The sequence below is a fragment of the Eschscholzia californica genome, unplaced genomic scaffold (assembly GCF_041429995.1).
Source record: "Eschscholzia californica isolate CP2 unplaced genomic scaffold, dmEscCali1.0.p SCAF_1, whole genome shotgun sequence".
NCBI classification, from domain to species: domain Eukaryota; kingdom Viridiplantae; phylum Streptophyta; class Magnoliopsida; order Ranunculales; family Papaveraceae; genus Eschscholzia; species Eschscholzia californica.
In genome coordinates, this window is record NW_028238198.1 from 38858199 (window position 1) to 38871538 (window position 13340).

General features: G+C 36.0%; 1 long non-coding RNA gene across 1 annotated transcript; it reads right to left on the minus strand.

Moving 5' to 3' along the window:
- Positions 1 to 7041: 7041 nt before the first annotated feature.
- Positions 7042 to 9186, minus strand: LOC147566684 (uncharacterized). The gene is made up of 3 exons (XR_015230528.1): positions 9117 to 9186; positions 8975 to 9033; positions 7042 to 8133 (listed from the first exon to the last, which is right to left on the minus strand). It is a non-coding gene; the product is annotated as an uncharacterized LOC147566684 (long non-coding RNA).
- Positions 9187 to 13340: the final 4154 nt, after the last annotated feature.

Genomic DNA, 13340 nt, shown 5'->3' on the forward strand with positions numbered 1-13340 from the left:
AGTCTATGTTAAACCTTTTTTTAGGTGGGGGTTTTGGGGCGTAAAGAAAAATATCCGGAGCATAAAGACTTCGTCAATCAAGATCGACTTAGTGAGTATTTTTTATCAACCAAAAAATTACTTTATTGAACTTTGTATCTAATCTTCATCTTTTCTCTCTTCTTTTCTCTCTCTCTCTCTCTCCATATATATATATATATATATATATATATATCTCCCACTCTCTCTCTCTCTCTCTCTCTATATATATATATATATATATATATATATATCTCCCACTGTCTCACATTATCTCTATCGCATTCTCTCTCTATCTCTCTTTCGCTCATTGTTTATCTCTCTGTCGTTCTCTCTCTAGATCTATCTTTATATATTTCGTTGTAGATCTTTCTTATCTCTTTCGCTGTAGACATATCTCTCTGTAGATTTATTTTTTTTCCTTTTCTTACTCTCACTTTTTCTTGAGGTCTTTGTAGATCTCCTTGTAGAGATCGCAGTAAAACCCTCCTCGAAGTCTGGTTTGGCGAAGGGAACACTTCCCTTTGCCGGAATTGTGCCTGTGTGTGTGAGAGAGAGAAGGGGATAAAGAGAGAAAAACCATGAAAGATCGAGAAAGAGATACTGAGAGTGATATTGAGAGATAGAAGAATTGAGGGAAAGTAAGCGAACAAGAGAGAAACAATAAGAGAACCTGAGAGAGATAGTGGGAGAGAGAGTAACAAGAGAGAGGGAGGAAGAGAGAAGATGATTATGAGGTAATTTTCAATCAAGTAAGTTTTTTGGACTAAATGATAAATAAACCCTCTAAGTCAATGTTGATTGACTAAGTCTTGATATCTCGAATTTTTTTTGTCTCAAAATCGCGATCTTTTTTTATTAGGTGTAGACCAGCACCTAACCTTTTTTTCAATATGAAAATTTTGAAAATTTTGGACTATAGTTTTGTTGTCCAGGATTTATTCTCTATTCCTATAGCATGATATAAGTGTTTGAGGTCCTAAATTTTCTTAATACTTTTTTTTTTTGTTAAATAATTTTTTTTTCTTAATATTTAGAAGGCTCATATTCTACTATGTGTTACCCTTCTGTGTATACATATGGTGCCATATATTGTGATGATAACTTCAAATACAATATTATTATAGTGTAATGCATTCTTTTTAAATGAAAAATTGAACTTTATCTTTTATACTGTATTTCATTAGACAGGAAAAAAACTCAAATGTTGATTTATTGTTATAAAAGAAAAATGTTGATGTATTAATTACCCTTTTAGTGCTTACCACTTGTTTATTTGTTTTCACCACTTGTTTAATTGTTTTGCAGTTTTTGGTCAGTCAGGTTGGCTTGTTGGTTGGTTAACCACTTCATCAAACATTCTTTTGGAATTAGAGTTGGTGTATATGGGAAGATTTGGTTATCTGTTTGTTGGTTAACCAACATTTCTCCTCCAATTGCTTTATTCTCTTTACAGTTTAAGATTACTTATATGATCTATCCTGTATAATGAAACTATTTCATCAAAAAAAAATCCTATATAATGAAACTAGCCTCCTCTACTTCAAACATTAGTCAGGTCCATGGAGAATCTATTATATAAAGCAGTAGGAAAAAAGCTGACCGGGACAAACATCCTTTTTCAATAAGGGATATTGTTTAAAAACCCTTCCCAAGTTTTACGATATGGTCCTTATAATAAAGCAGAAGGGAAAAAACTGACCGGGACAAACATCTTTTTTCAATAAGGGATATTGTTTAAAGACCCTTCTCAAACTTTACAATATGGTTCTTCTTTAATTATGGCCAAGAAAATCTATGGACGACCCAGATTAATGTAAACCCAACTGGCTAGATTAACTTTATGGATATGGAAATGAATGGACAGTCCAGATTAATCTAAAATGGTAGGAAAGTATACCCAATTGATTTCTTTCCCATTCCATCTTCTCCCAGATCGACTTTCTTCGGCCATCAACAACTTCAACAATCCTTCTCCAAAATTTCCAACTTTGCATTAAAAATCAACCACGATCGTCATCGGCAATCTCTGCGCCATAAAAACCCCATCCATTAAGTTCACCGTTATACTTTAGATCTATAAATCTCATTTCATATTGAGTTCCTCAATATGAACTTCAATGTTGAAGTTTACGTCCGTTGATGAGTTCTTGCTTACCTGTTTCTATTATTGTAGGCTCAACCAAAATAAATTTCAGCGTAACAAGGATGGTCATAGACGAAAAGTCAAGTTCGACCTACAATGATATTGATGGATGTAAGAAGCAGATTAAAATGATACGTACATTAACTTAGAAACTTTTAGACCCTAAGGGCTTTAGCGTAAGGAAAAGTTAAACATATGAAGCAGTAGTTAATCGTTAGTCGATAATGATGTGCTTTCATATAGATGGTGGTAGTTCGATATAGGTTTTGGAGCTGCTCTTTGTTGTTTGCTTTCTCAGGTTGTTCAGTTGTTTATGCTTCATCTAGAGAAATTTTTTAAGCTTGGAAATGATCCTCCTAAAAGGTTCCCTTAGAACTCTTCTTCAAAATATTTTCTTTCTAAACCATATGGTGCATAGATACTTGTTGTATACAGTATTGAAATGTTCTCACACACAACTTGGAGTGTGGAGGCACTTGGGAAAGTGGCATGTAGTGCTGTCATAGACATGTTGGTTCCGACATTCTCGGTGTTTTTTTTCTTATTAAATACATGGTCCAAAGAGGGAGGTAGAATAATTTGACCTTAAGACCTCACATTTGGCCAAGTCTAACCATATCCACGTAGTCGCGGGGTTCCGGTTCTTATTCCTGAAAGAGTACATCCGTCTCTTGAAGAGTCTCAACTTCATTTTGATATTTTTATCACAATCTGATACATGTCTTTGATCTCATTTTAGGTCTGACGCTTTGGATCAAGCACATTAATGCCTAGAGGAAAAGATTAAAAGGTTGAATTCGGATTGCCTTATTTGAAGCAATACTCGTGTGTTTAAGATCCCCACGGTAACAACGAATTGTGAAAGAGATGTCAACTTTGAGCTCTTAGCTCGCCTTTACCCAAATTTCATTGGTAAGTTATCTTCTTTCGCTAATAATATCAATGAAAATATCTAATACAACTTCTTTGCAATTTATTTATATCTGTTTGCTTGATTTGGCGGAGCATAAGCAGACATAAGAAGTGTGTACGAAAGCAAGAATATATGTGATTAGGGCACCAAGAAAGACAGTCAGAAGAAAATAAATTCTATAATGCAGTAAACAAACATTAGAAAATACCCCTCCTCTCTCTAAACGGATTTGTGTTTCAAAAACACATGTAGTTTGAAGTCTACAGTTTATAGGTTGTTGATAAAATCGTATGTCAGTTGATCATTTGTTCTCTTATTTTATATTATTTTACCGAAGTGTTTATCATTTTTCACATTTTACACTTTTCTTAATGTTAAAAGGATTTGTCTTCACACTTTGTTAGTTTTAAAACTTTAAAAGCAAATTTAAAGTAGAAGAAATGACACTAAACAAGTTTCTGCAATTTATTTATGGTAATGTAAAATTAAATTGATTCTATACTATCTCGCCATCTTCTGTTTAACGGACGAACTCATTGATTTTTCTATTTCATGATGTGCACGTGTATTTTAAAGATTTTTGAGATTTAAAGGCATAAAATGCAGTAAGATCTGGGTGTGGCGTAACCACAGGTTATACCTAGTTAATTTAAAATACAAATAAGACTCTTTAAGAGCAAGTCCAATATAGGGGCTTAGATTCCTAATTTTAAGAATTTCTGAAGTTTGGGAGTCCTTGAATTTTTTTAATGTCAGGCTCCCAGCAGTGACATCAAAATCCAAATTATGTACGTGTGTGATGTGATTTCGATATAAATTTTTAACTATAAATTATTAGTTCCAAATATAAAACTTAAATTCAATATTATTCTAGAGAGAGAGTTTGAAAAAGATAAATATAAAAACAACAAAAAAAAGATGGGAGTGTTGTAAGTCAATCCCACATTAGTGGTGAGATGGAGTGTGATGCTCCTCTTAAGAGGTTAAGCATCCTTTCCTAGTGGGGCCTTTTAAAACCGTGAGGCCCAAGTGTGGCAAAGCGGACAATATCACTAGCAGCCCAGAAGGCTGGACAACACCATCCTATAACACGTTATCAGCAGGATTCGCTCTACTATGATGTGGTCTTGGGAGGGTGTGTTGTAAGTCAATCCCACATTGGTGGTGAGATGGAGTGTCGTTCTCCTCTTAAGAGGTTAAGCACCCTTCCCTAGTGAGGCTTTTTAAAACCGTGAGGCCCAGGTGTGCTAAAGCGGACAATATCACTAGCAGCCCAGAAGGCTGGTCCGCACCATCTTACTACAGGGAGCAAAAGTAAAAAAAAAAAAATTTAAGATAACAAGATATAAAATCAATTCTTAACCAAGTATGGTTAGAAGAACCTCTCTTTGCATAACCGTTTTTTCCAGAGAAAGAAAACCGAAAAGATCATCGATTTTCTCCGAGGAAGGGATGTCCTTTCGTGGAATCTCTATTACCATCCTACTACTAGTGTATTGTTTTCGTTTCTTACCCTAATTTAACATCTATTACCATCCCAATAGAGTTTTTGGAATATAACAGAGTGACATAACTGTAGAAATGAGGAGAAAATGTTGGTATGGGAAGAAGATCAGATTCACCAATATCGACAAATCATCATCAGGCTAACCATTATCAATTGTCATTGAGGGAGGAGGAAGTTGGTAAGGGTGGTGGTTTCCAACTAATCTAGTTTTTCTTCTGTTTTGCCTGGTTGTAGGAGGCTAAGGATTTCTTCTTCGCTTTTCTCTGGAATCCGATACGTTTATCGACATCAAGTGATATTTTGGGACCGACAGCTTGATAGTTCTTCATGAAAAGTGTGGAATCATGATTCGTCCATTGATGTAGATCGACGATTTCTTGTTTAAACACCTATGGAAAATATAACGAATAGGCATCTAACTATCAATCCATAGTCCACGATCCAACCGTTTGCAAGTGCAAGAAAAAAAGTTCGTGAATGTTTTTACAAAATTCAGTCTGACAGACTCGTACGCTTTCTATTTCTCTACTTGGTTCATCATTTCTACTTATATTTTAGTTTAATAAAATTTATGACCTTTAGGGTCTTGTCATTTAGTTTTGTCATGTTGTACTCCTTTCCCTTCATGTTGTATTTTACGTTTGTAAGTTCTATTGTAATTTACTTATGTAAATCTCATGTTGTACTCAAAGGAGTCAAAAATCTTAAACGATGTAATGTTCTGGATTGATTTCCTACATATGAATGAAAATTCTGGTTTAACTAAAAAAAATCAATTTTTAAGAAAAGTAAGCGGGGTGAATCCCTTTATTAGGGAATCCATCCCATTTGCCAAATGGGGTCGGGAGTCCTTCGATCCGCGTTCCCAAATGAGAGCCAAAGACAGTGGGGATCCCAACCCCACTGTGAGCACAACCCCCTAGACTCCCCATTCGGAGTACGTTGGGGCTGAGCTCCCAAATATGAATTTGGATGCCCATTCCACCTAACATTGGACTTGCTCTAAGTAATTTGAAAATAACCAAAAGGTGTTCATGTCATTTAATACTACACGTAAACTAACTATTTCCAATAATTTCTCCTTCAATTCTCTCGTCATAACAAATTATTTTTCTCCAATTCTCTCATATTATAGAGTAATTAAGTCACTCTTCATACTAATTTTCCTTAATTTTAGTAATTGAGTTGGGACTCTGATTCGGTCTAAATTCTCATACCCCTATTTTTTTTCTCACTCATCCTATTTTCTTTCTTTCAATAAATATATAGATACATGTTTTTTCTCTTTTAGTCTCCACTTCTTTCTCTATCTCTACTATCTTCTTCATTCGCATTTTAGGTGTCAAGAAAGCAGTGAATCAATTTTAATGTTAATGAGAATTGATTTTTCTCCAATTCTCTCATATTATAGAGTAATTAAGTCACTCTTCATACTAATTTTCCTTAATTTTAGTAATTGAGTTGGGACTCTGATTCGGTCTAAATTCTCATCCCCCTATTTTTTTCTCACTCATCCTATTTTCTTTCTTTCAATAAATATATAGATACATGTTTTTTCTCTTTTAGTCTCCACTTCTTTCTCTATCTCTACTATCTTCTTCATTCGCATTTTAGGTGTCAAGAAAGCAGTGAATCAATTTTAATGTTAATGAGAATTGATTTTGTAGTTGTTTTAGAAAGAACTCTCTTAAATGTGGTCACAAATCCTAATTCAGCCTTTTGAAGTGCCAAACTCAGACAATTAGGGTTTTGGTTAAACAACTAAATCCTGCTAAATCTAATCAGATCAAAGAGTAATACATCTGCTAAATATAATTGTTATGTTGATGGCAGTACTTGTTGTTATGGGCATGTTTCTGTGACGCCCCGTGTCCCATAATAGACACGACCACGCCCCAGCAACCTACTAAAGAGCCGAAAATCCGGCAGCATCTCCTCTGTAAATCGAACCAGTCGCACTTGTAGAACCTGTCATGCAAACCATACATTCGCATACACAAACGCAACGGAAGCTAAAATGAAACTAAAATTAAAATAACAGACTCTGGTTCAAAACTGAACCACCAGAACTCACTTAACTCATCCTGCACAAATCCATACATCCTTATACAACTTATATGATACATATATATGTTATATGGTTCTTCGTGAAATAAAATATAACTTGAAGCTAAAGTAAACCAAAGTGAAAAGAGATAACACCTAAGTGGCACCCCGCCACAACCACTGCAATCCATCTGCTAACCCTGCCACTGCAGATGATTCTAACTAAGAACTGGTAGGGGGTCAGTAACTCACCGACACGAGTTAAACTGGTAGAGGAGTCCCAAAACAAAACTGCGATAAACTTTTTCTCGAGTAAAACATGCACACATATAAATATATATCAATCCTAATATTAGCATACAATAACAGACTTAACTGCCCACCCTTGGTATGCCTCTCAATTAACAGGAAGTTACCCAGAGAATTCTATAGTACTTTGGCTAGTACCGTCCCATACCGGCACTAACCAAGGTACTCAAATTCTCTCGAGAAAGTGGCTTACCCCTAGGTAGGTAAGCCCCTCTCCCACTAGGCGACTCCACAGTCATTGAAAAGCTAACCTCGTGATAAATATACACACCTAGCTTAACTAGATACGTTTTAGCTTCACCGAAGTCGAATAGTCAGGTCGTCCCTCCAGTATTCGTGTTGGGACGAAAAGCATATTCTCATCGGTACCCTAGCATGCAACTATTTCTTCTGGTTTTGGAAAAGCATTTATTGTGTCAACAACCGAAATAATACTCTTTTCTTGTGAAAACATCCTTCACCCACAATCTCAGCAGATTCGGAACTCCCCCAATTACGTCCTCGACTGAGATAGGCTTTTTAAAACATTACTTATCTTATCACACACAGAAGTGGCACAACCAAGAGTCATATCATAACGTGCAGAGGGATCCCAATCACCAAACCAGTCGGGCGGTCAGAGGTGTACAGCCTCTGAGCCTCGAGAGTAAGAACAAACAGGCTTACAATCCAATCGAGCGGTCAAGGGTAGCAAATCCCTGAGCCCCGAGAGTCCAACCTAAACGAGAATCCTGGCCAGAGAGTGGAGCACTACAACTGCCAAGACCCTCATGACTCGTCTCAGTCCACTTCACCAATCACATACAACATACGAAATCTTTATGTTTTCAAAACATCGATTATCACAAAGCAGTTCAAAACTATCACTTTGAAAGTCATTTACGAATAAAACTCATCAAAACAACTCATCGATAACCCCAATAAACAATACAAGCTTCATCGTAAAACAATTACCGAAATAGGCATAATCTACATTGTAAACCTCATTGAAATCAACGGTATAAATCATGCATATATGATCACCTACCATCTACACATAATGATGCATGCATATCTCCACTTCTAGCGTGAATCTAGACAATAATATAAAAGAAAACAAGAGGCATCCCCTACCTAGCGATTCAAAACTCCGTCCTCATCCGCTTTGCTTCGAGCATCTCGCCCCCAACTCATTTCGGCTTTCCTTCCGACACCCTAGACAAAGATAAACCTTAGATTCTTCGAGAAGAATCTTAACATAACACAAATAACTCCGAAAGAACCATAAGAAAAAGAAATACAAATAAGACTTGACTCGCATTAACGTCGGAAGACCCCGAGTGACTATTCTGCCTTAGATTGATTCCCATCACAATTATAACCCAATTCGATCTTACCGTACATCGTTGGAAAGCTAATTCAATTTCTAACATTTCTTTACTTAAGGTCTCGGCCGAATTCCAAGTGTATAACCTCGAAACGAACAAAATAGACGCAGCAGTGCATCAGTCTTCCCCGAATGCTCGTTGTTCACTCTAACGGCCATAATTCCCTCATCCGAACTCGAAACGACTATTTCCATACCATTCTGGAATCGTCACAAGACGAGATAAAATATTTAAGAAGACTCAAGCAGCATTTCAAACATCTATGACTAGCTACAACAACAAAACAGTGAACAGCTCTCGAGTTTGCTAAACTGCGTGCTTCTCGCCAAAATAGTCGTAACTCTCTCGTCCGAACTCGGAACAACTTGTACCATACCATTCTGGAAATCTAAGATCCTAAGCTATGACTCTCGTGTTTGTGGAAAGTCCATTTGGATACTCTACAAGACCCAAATTGTCACATAACAGACTGTACTGTACAGTCTTTTGTTTCAGCTCAATCCAATAGAATTTGCAACTTCTCTCAACCTTACCTTCTACCATGACCTTCTCTATACTTAGGAATTGAACACCATAATATGCACTCAGAAAAATTCCCAAATTTACAGATCATAAAACCCTAGAATCTAAGAACAAGATAATTAACTCATCAAAACTATAATTCTTACCTTAACTTGGATGTTATTGATTTGTTTCTTCATATCTTCATCAATTTCTCCCAAACTTCCTACAAATTAGAAAGAGAAACCCTATTACATCTCCATTTACAGAAATATTGAATTCTAGAGAGAGAAGTCATGAGTTTCTTACCAAAAGTCCATAAAACCTAGTTCAATGCACATCTTGAAACTTGAATTCAACAAAAGCAAGGTTATCCCTAGGGGTGGCAATTTGGTCCGAACCGGCGGTTTTTTTCTCAAACCCGCCCCTAATGGAACGGGTTTTACCGACCCGTTTATTAAACGGTTCGGGTTTGGTATGAAGTTAAAACAAATAATCGGGTTCGGGGCGGGTTTGGTATTAGATAGTAAACTCCGCCCCGAACCGATTAGTACGATATATATTAAATATATGTTTTATTTAAGGTTATGTTTCTAAACCTTTAATTTTAATATTATCAATTAACTATGTTATGTTTTATATTATTTAAGTAGTTGTAGTGTTTATGATTGATAAACTCAAAGTCTTATAAAATTTTGTTAACGATTGTTATGTTACTTCAAACTAAAATAACTTTTGTAAAACAAAACACAAAATATTTTGTTTGAACTCGACCCGACCCGACACATGTTATATTAAACGGGGCGGGGCGGGGCGGTAATGGTTTAGCAATTTTAACTTTGGGCGGTTATGGTAATTGAATATCCGCCCCGATTAATTATTGGGACGGTAATGGTAAAACCCGTTTGCTAATGGGACGGAGTTGGGAAGGGGATGAACCGTCCCAAACCCGCCCCGTTGACATCCCTAGTTATCCCTATGAAATTCCACCCGAAATCCTTTGTTCTTCGACTGATTCATCTCCAAATAGGAACCCCAACTTGAAAACGAGGAGCAGCTCATACCAATCTGATTTTGTCCCTTAAACAACCAAATTTATACTTAAGTCCCTCGACTTGTCCAGATTGCAAGACACCCCCAAACTTCCACGGTTTGCAGATTAAGCCCTTATTTTGACCCGACCCAATTGTCAAATAGTCCTTCATCACACCTCATAAATTTTAGCGGAGAAAAGTTGTTCGGGAAACTGCATTACCAAATGTAGTGGTACTCTCAATCCGGATACATTTGGCTTTCCCATCTCTATATACGTTTAAGACTAAATCGGTACATCTACACAAGTATGAATAAAAAGTCGAGTTGTTATATTCTACATTTTTAAATCTTGATAATGTAGGGTTATATCCTTCAGATAAAACAATAAATTAAACCGTAAAATTAATGCACAAACCTCGATAGCTCGGTCAAGAAATAGGGCTGCAAAAAAATGTACAAACCTAGATCTTTTCTTTTTTGAAAAGGTAAATTTGGAGCATGGTTTCACTAATGGAGAAATATCCATGTTACCTTTGAGACGAAATGAATTCCGTCTTAATATTTTTTTCTTATCAACATGTTGATGATCCATATATCATAATATGAACTATGATGATTTTTTTTCTAGAGGTGTTAGCTTCTCTTACGACATGCACTGAACAATGCTTCGATGGTGGTGGATTGGCCGTACCTAGATTCACATTTTCAACAATATGGGAATAGTTTTTCATATTTTAACTATGTATGAAGTTGTTATATTTCCAAGAAAATGGGTGATAATGTGTAACACCCATGTCCCAGTTTCCACGCCGACTGCCACGAAAACCAAGATATAGGGCATTTTGCCACGGAATCATAACATAATAAATATGAAATCCAACTAAATAACAACCAATATATCATGAAGCTTGTAAGAAATCATAAATGTAACTACAGAATAATGAATTAAATCATAATATCTGAAATATCTGTTTACATCAATTGGTAAACGAGACTGAAAGGAAATACTACGAATCTCAGGAAAGAAATCCAAACACAAGTAATTCTTTAACATCTAAGTTGTTGTCCAGGTGTATCATATTTTATTTATATAACCTAATAGTCTAGGTTGTTGTGTGGGTGTATTTATAGTCCATGAATATAACTCTAATGATCCAAGGTTACTGTATTGTCGTTGGAAATAGTTTATAGTCATAGTAGATGTCTATTGTATTACTAGTTGGGTCTAAGTTGATGATAACCTAGCAGACATTGGCAGTTTAAACTTTAATATTATAGTTCTCCAACTATTCGAAACTAGGTCTGAAATTGAAAATGGCTATGAAAACTCTAAAAAAGAAGAAACCTACCTGAGTTGCAGCATAAAGAAGAAGAAAACAAATCCTTTAGAAAATCCCTTGAATGCCTTTTCTTCTTTCCCACTTTTTCTCTCTGGATTTCTCTCGCACTAACTCACGTGATGAGACATGAAAATGCCCCATCTGAATCTCTTAACTCGGATCAATGAGTCCAATTCGAACAGTTACTCTGATGAATTACTTGTTTCTCTTGCCCATGTGTCTTTTACGGAATTGAGTACGGAAAACGGATAAAAACGACATAAAAGGGGCATTTTTGTCATTTGGAGGTTATGGTAATCTTGTCATGTAGTCAATATTGATACTCTGATGAAAAGTAGAGTCTTAGACCAACCCAACGACGAAAACGGGAGTCCAATCGGAGTTCGGATGGAAGAATTATAGCTAGTCAAGTGCGGGTCCTAATCTGTTGACCAAAGGTCAACCTGGATCCCTCTAAAGACAGGTGGCGCAAGAGATGGAATCAGATCCAATGGTGCTGATAAGTCTCGGGATACTCTCGGGCGTAAAGGGTGTGTTCCGGGCTCTTTTCAGACGCACTAGACAGATCAACCGTTGTAGCTATTCCCGAACACATGGATCCATCTTAAGTTGTGTTGCAAATTTCTTCATTTAGCCAGAGATGTACCTTAACAACTTCACTTAACAAAGATTGAAAAGGCCAGATTCTTTCCTCCACTTTCCCTCAATACCATTCTTTGTGAGAGAGAAAGAACCGAGAGAGATGGCCAAAGAGAGAAAGAAAGGAAGTTTGTAGACCGAGAAGGAAAGAGATTTTTTTAAGAAATAGAAAGAGATGAAGATAAAATCCGAGAGAGAAGAAGGTTGGATATTAGAGAGAGAAAGTCTCGGCTGGAGGAAGATAATGGGATTTTGGAGGATATTTGGAGAAGGAGATTGGGTTCGATTCTATTCTTCTATATAGAGGACAGAAAACACAATAGAGGATTATCTCGATCTTGGGAGGAGCCTCTCGAGCTCACCAAACCAGGAAGATCAGAGAGAGAGAGAGAGACAGAGAACATTTTTTTTATCATCATCTTCTTCTTCTTCTTTTGGTTTTTCTTGTATTTTTAGTGAGAGAAAGGGAGAACAGAGAGAGAGAGAAAGTAGGAAACAGAGAGTTAGAGAGAGAAACAGAGAGAGATTCAAAGAGAAATGTATTCATGATCATAAAATTTGTTTTTTGATTGATTTCATCAATATAGTTTCCTTCGTTTCAGTTACATTAGATATAGAGATAGAAAGGAAGAGTTATATTAGAGAGAGAAAGATTACAGAAAGTTAGAGAGAGAATTCAAGTGGAGAAGACAAGAAAATCCGTGGGAAAATTATTTTCCCACAGAGAAATCGTTTGCCGCAAAAAGAAAAGAAGGGACGAAATTGCTAGGGTTAAGGGGACTTAATAGTTTGCTTTGTTTACACCCCATATATAAGTGGGGTGAATGTTACATAATGTTACTTATTAGTTTGTCGTAACATCATTTTGGTGATGATGTAACATTCAAGACTAAACTTATTTATAAGAGCAACTTAACTATTAGTTTTTCGTAAGTTTATTTGGCTTAAGTAACAAAAATTATAGTTGGATCTTATTTATTGTTTAAATTTTTGTAACTCAATCAATTATTGTCAACTTGATATCTCAAGAAAAGCTCTTAAATTGATACTTTATATTGAGGTTACAATTTGACATTCTCATTTGATATAATCTTATTTTAGTTATGTTTTGAACTCACTTATTTTGGGTTAAAATAGACAGTTAAAATACATGTGAGAGTCTTAAAAATAAAATATCGTATTCATCACAAAATTGCTTCTAGATTACAGTTCGCAAGCACATGTACGTTGTAAGTAGAATTTTTTTTGTTGTCATTTTAGGCTAGTGCAACCTAATTTAAAATCTCTGCTCCGCCCCTGGAAATATTTGGCATAGGCCAACCAAGTGCGTTGGTGTAACATCCAGAGTTTCGAGTCGGAGAATCAGACGAGTTGGAGCGTCCAATAGAGCTAGTGGTTTGTTTTGGGATTTGGTTTTGAATACTTATTTCGATTGATTCAGAAGATTCATCAAATAAATATCGAGAAATCAAAAATTTTGACTGGTCAGACGTATAGATAGGACGTGGTTTGGCTATCG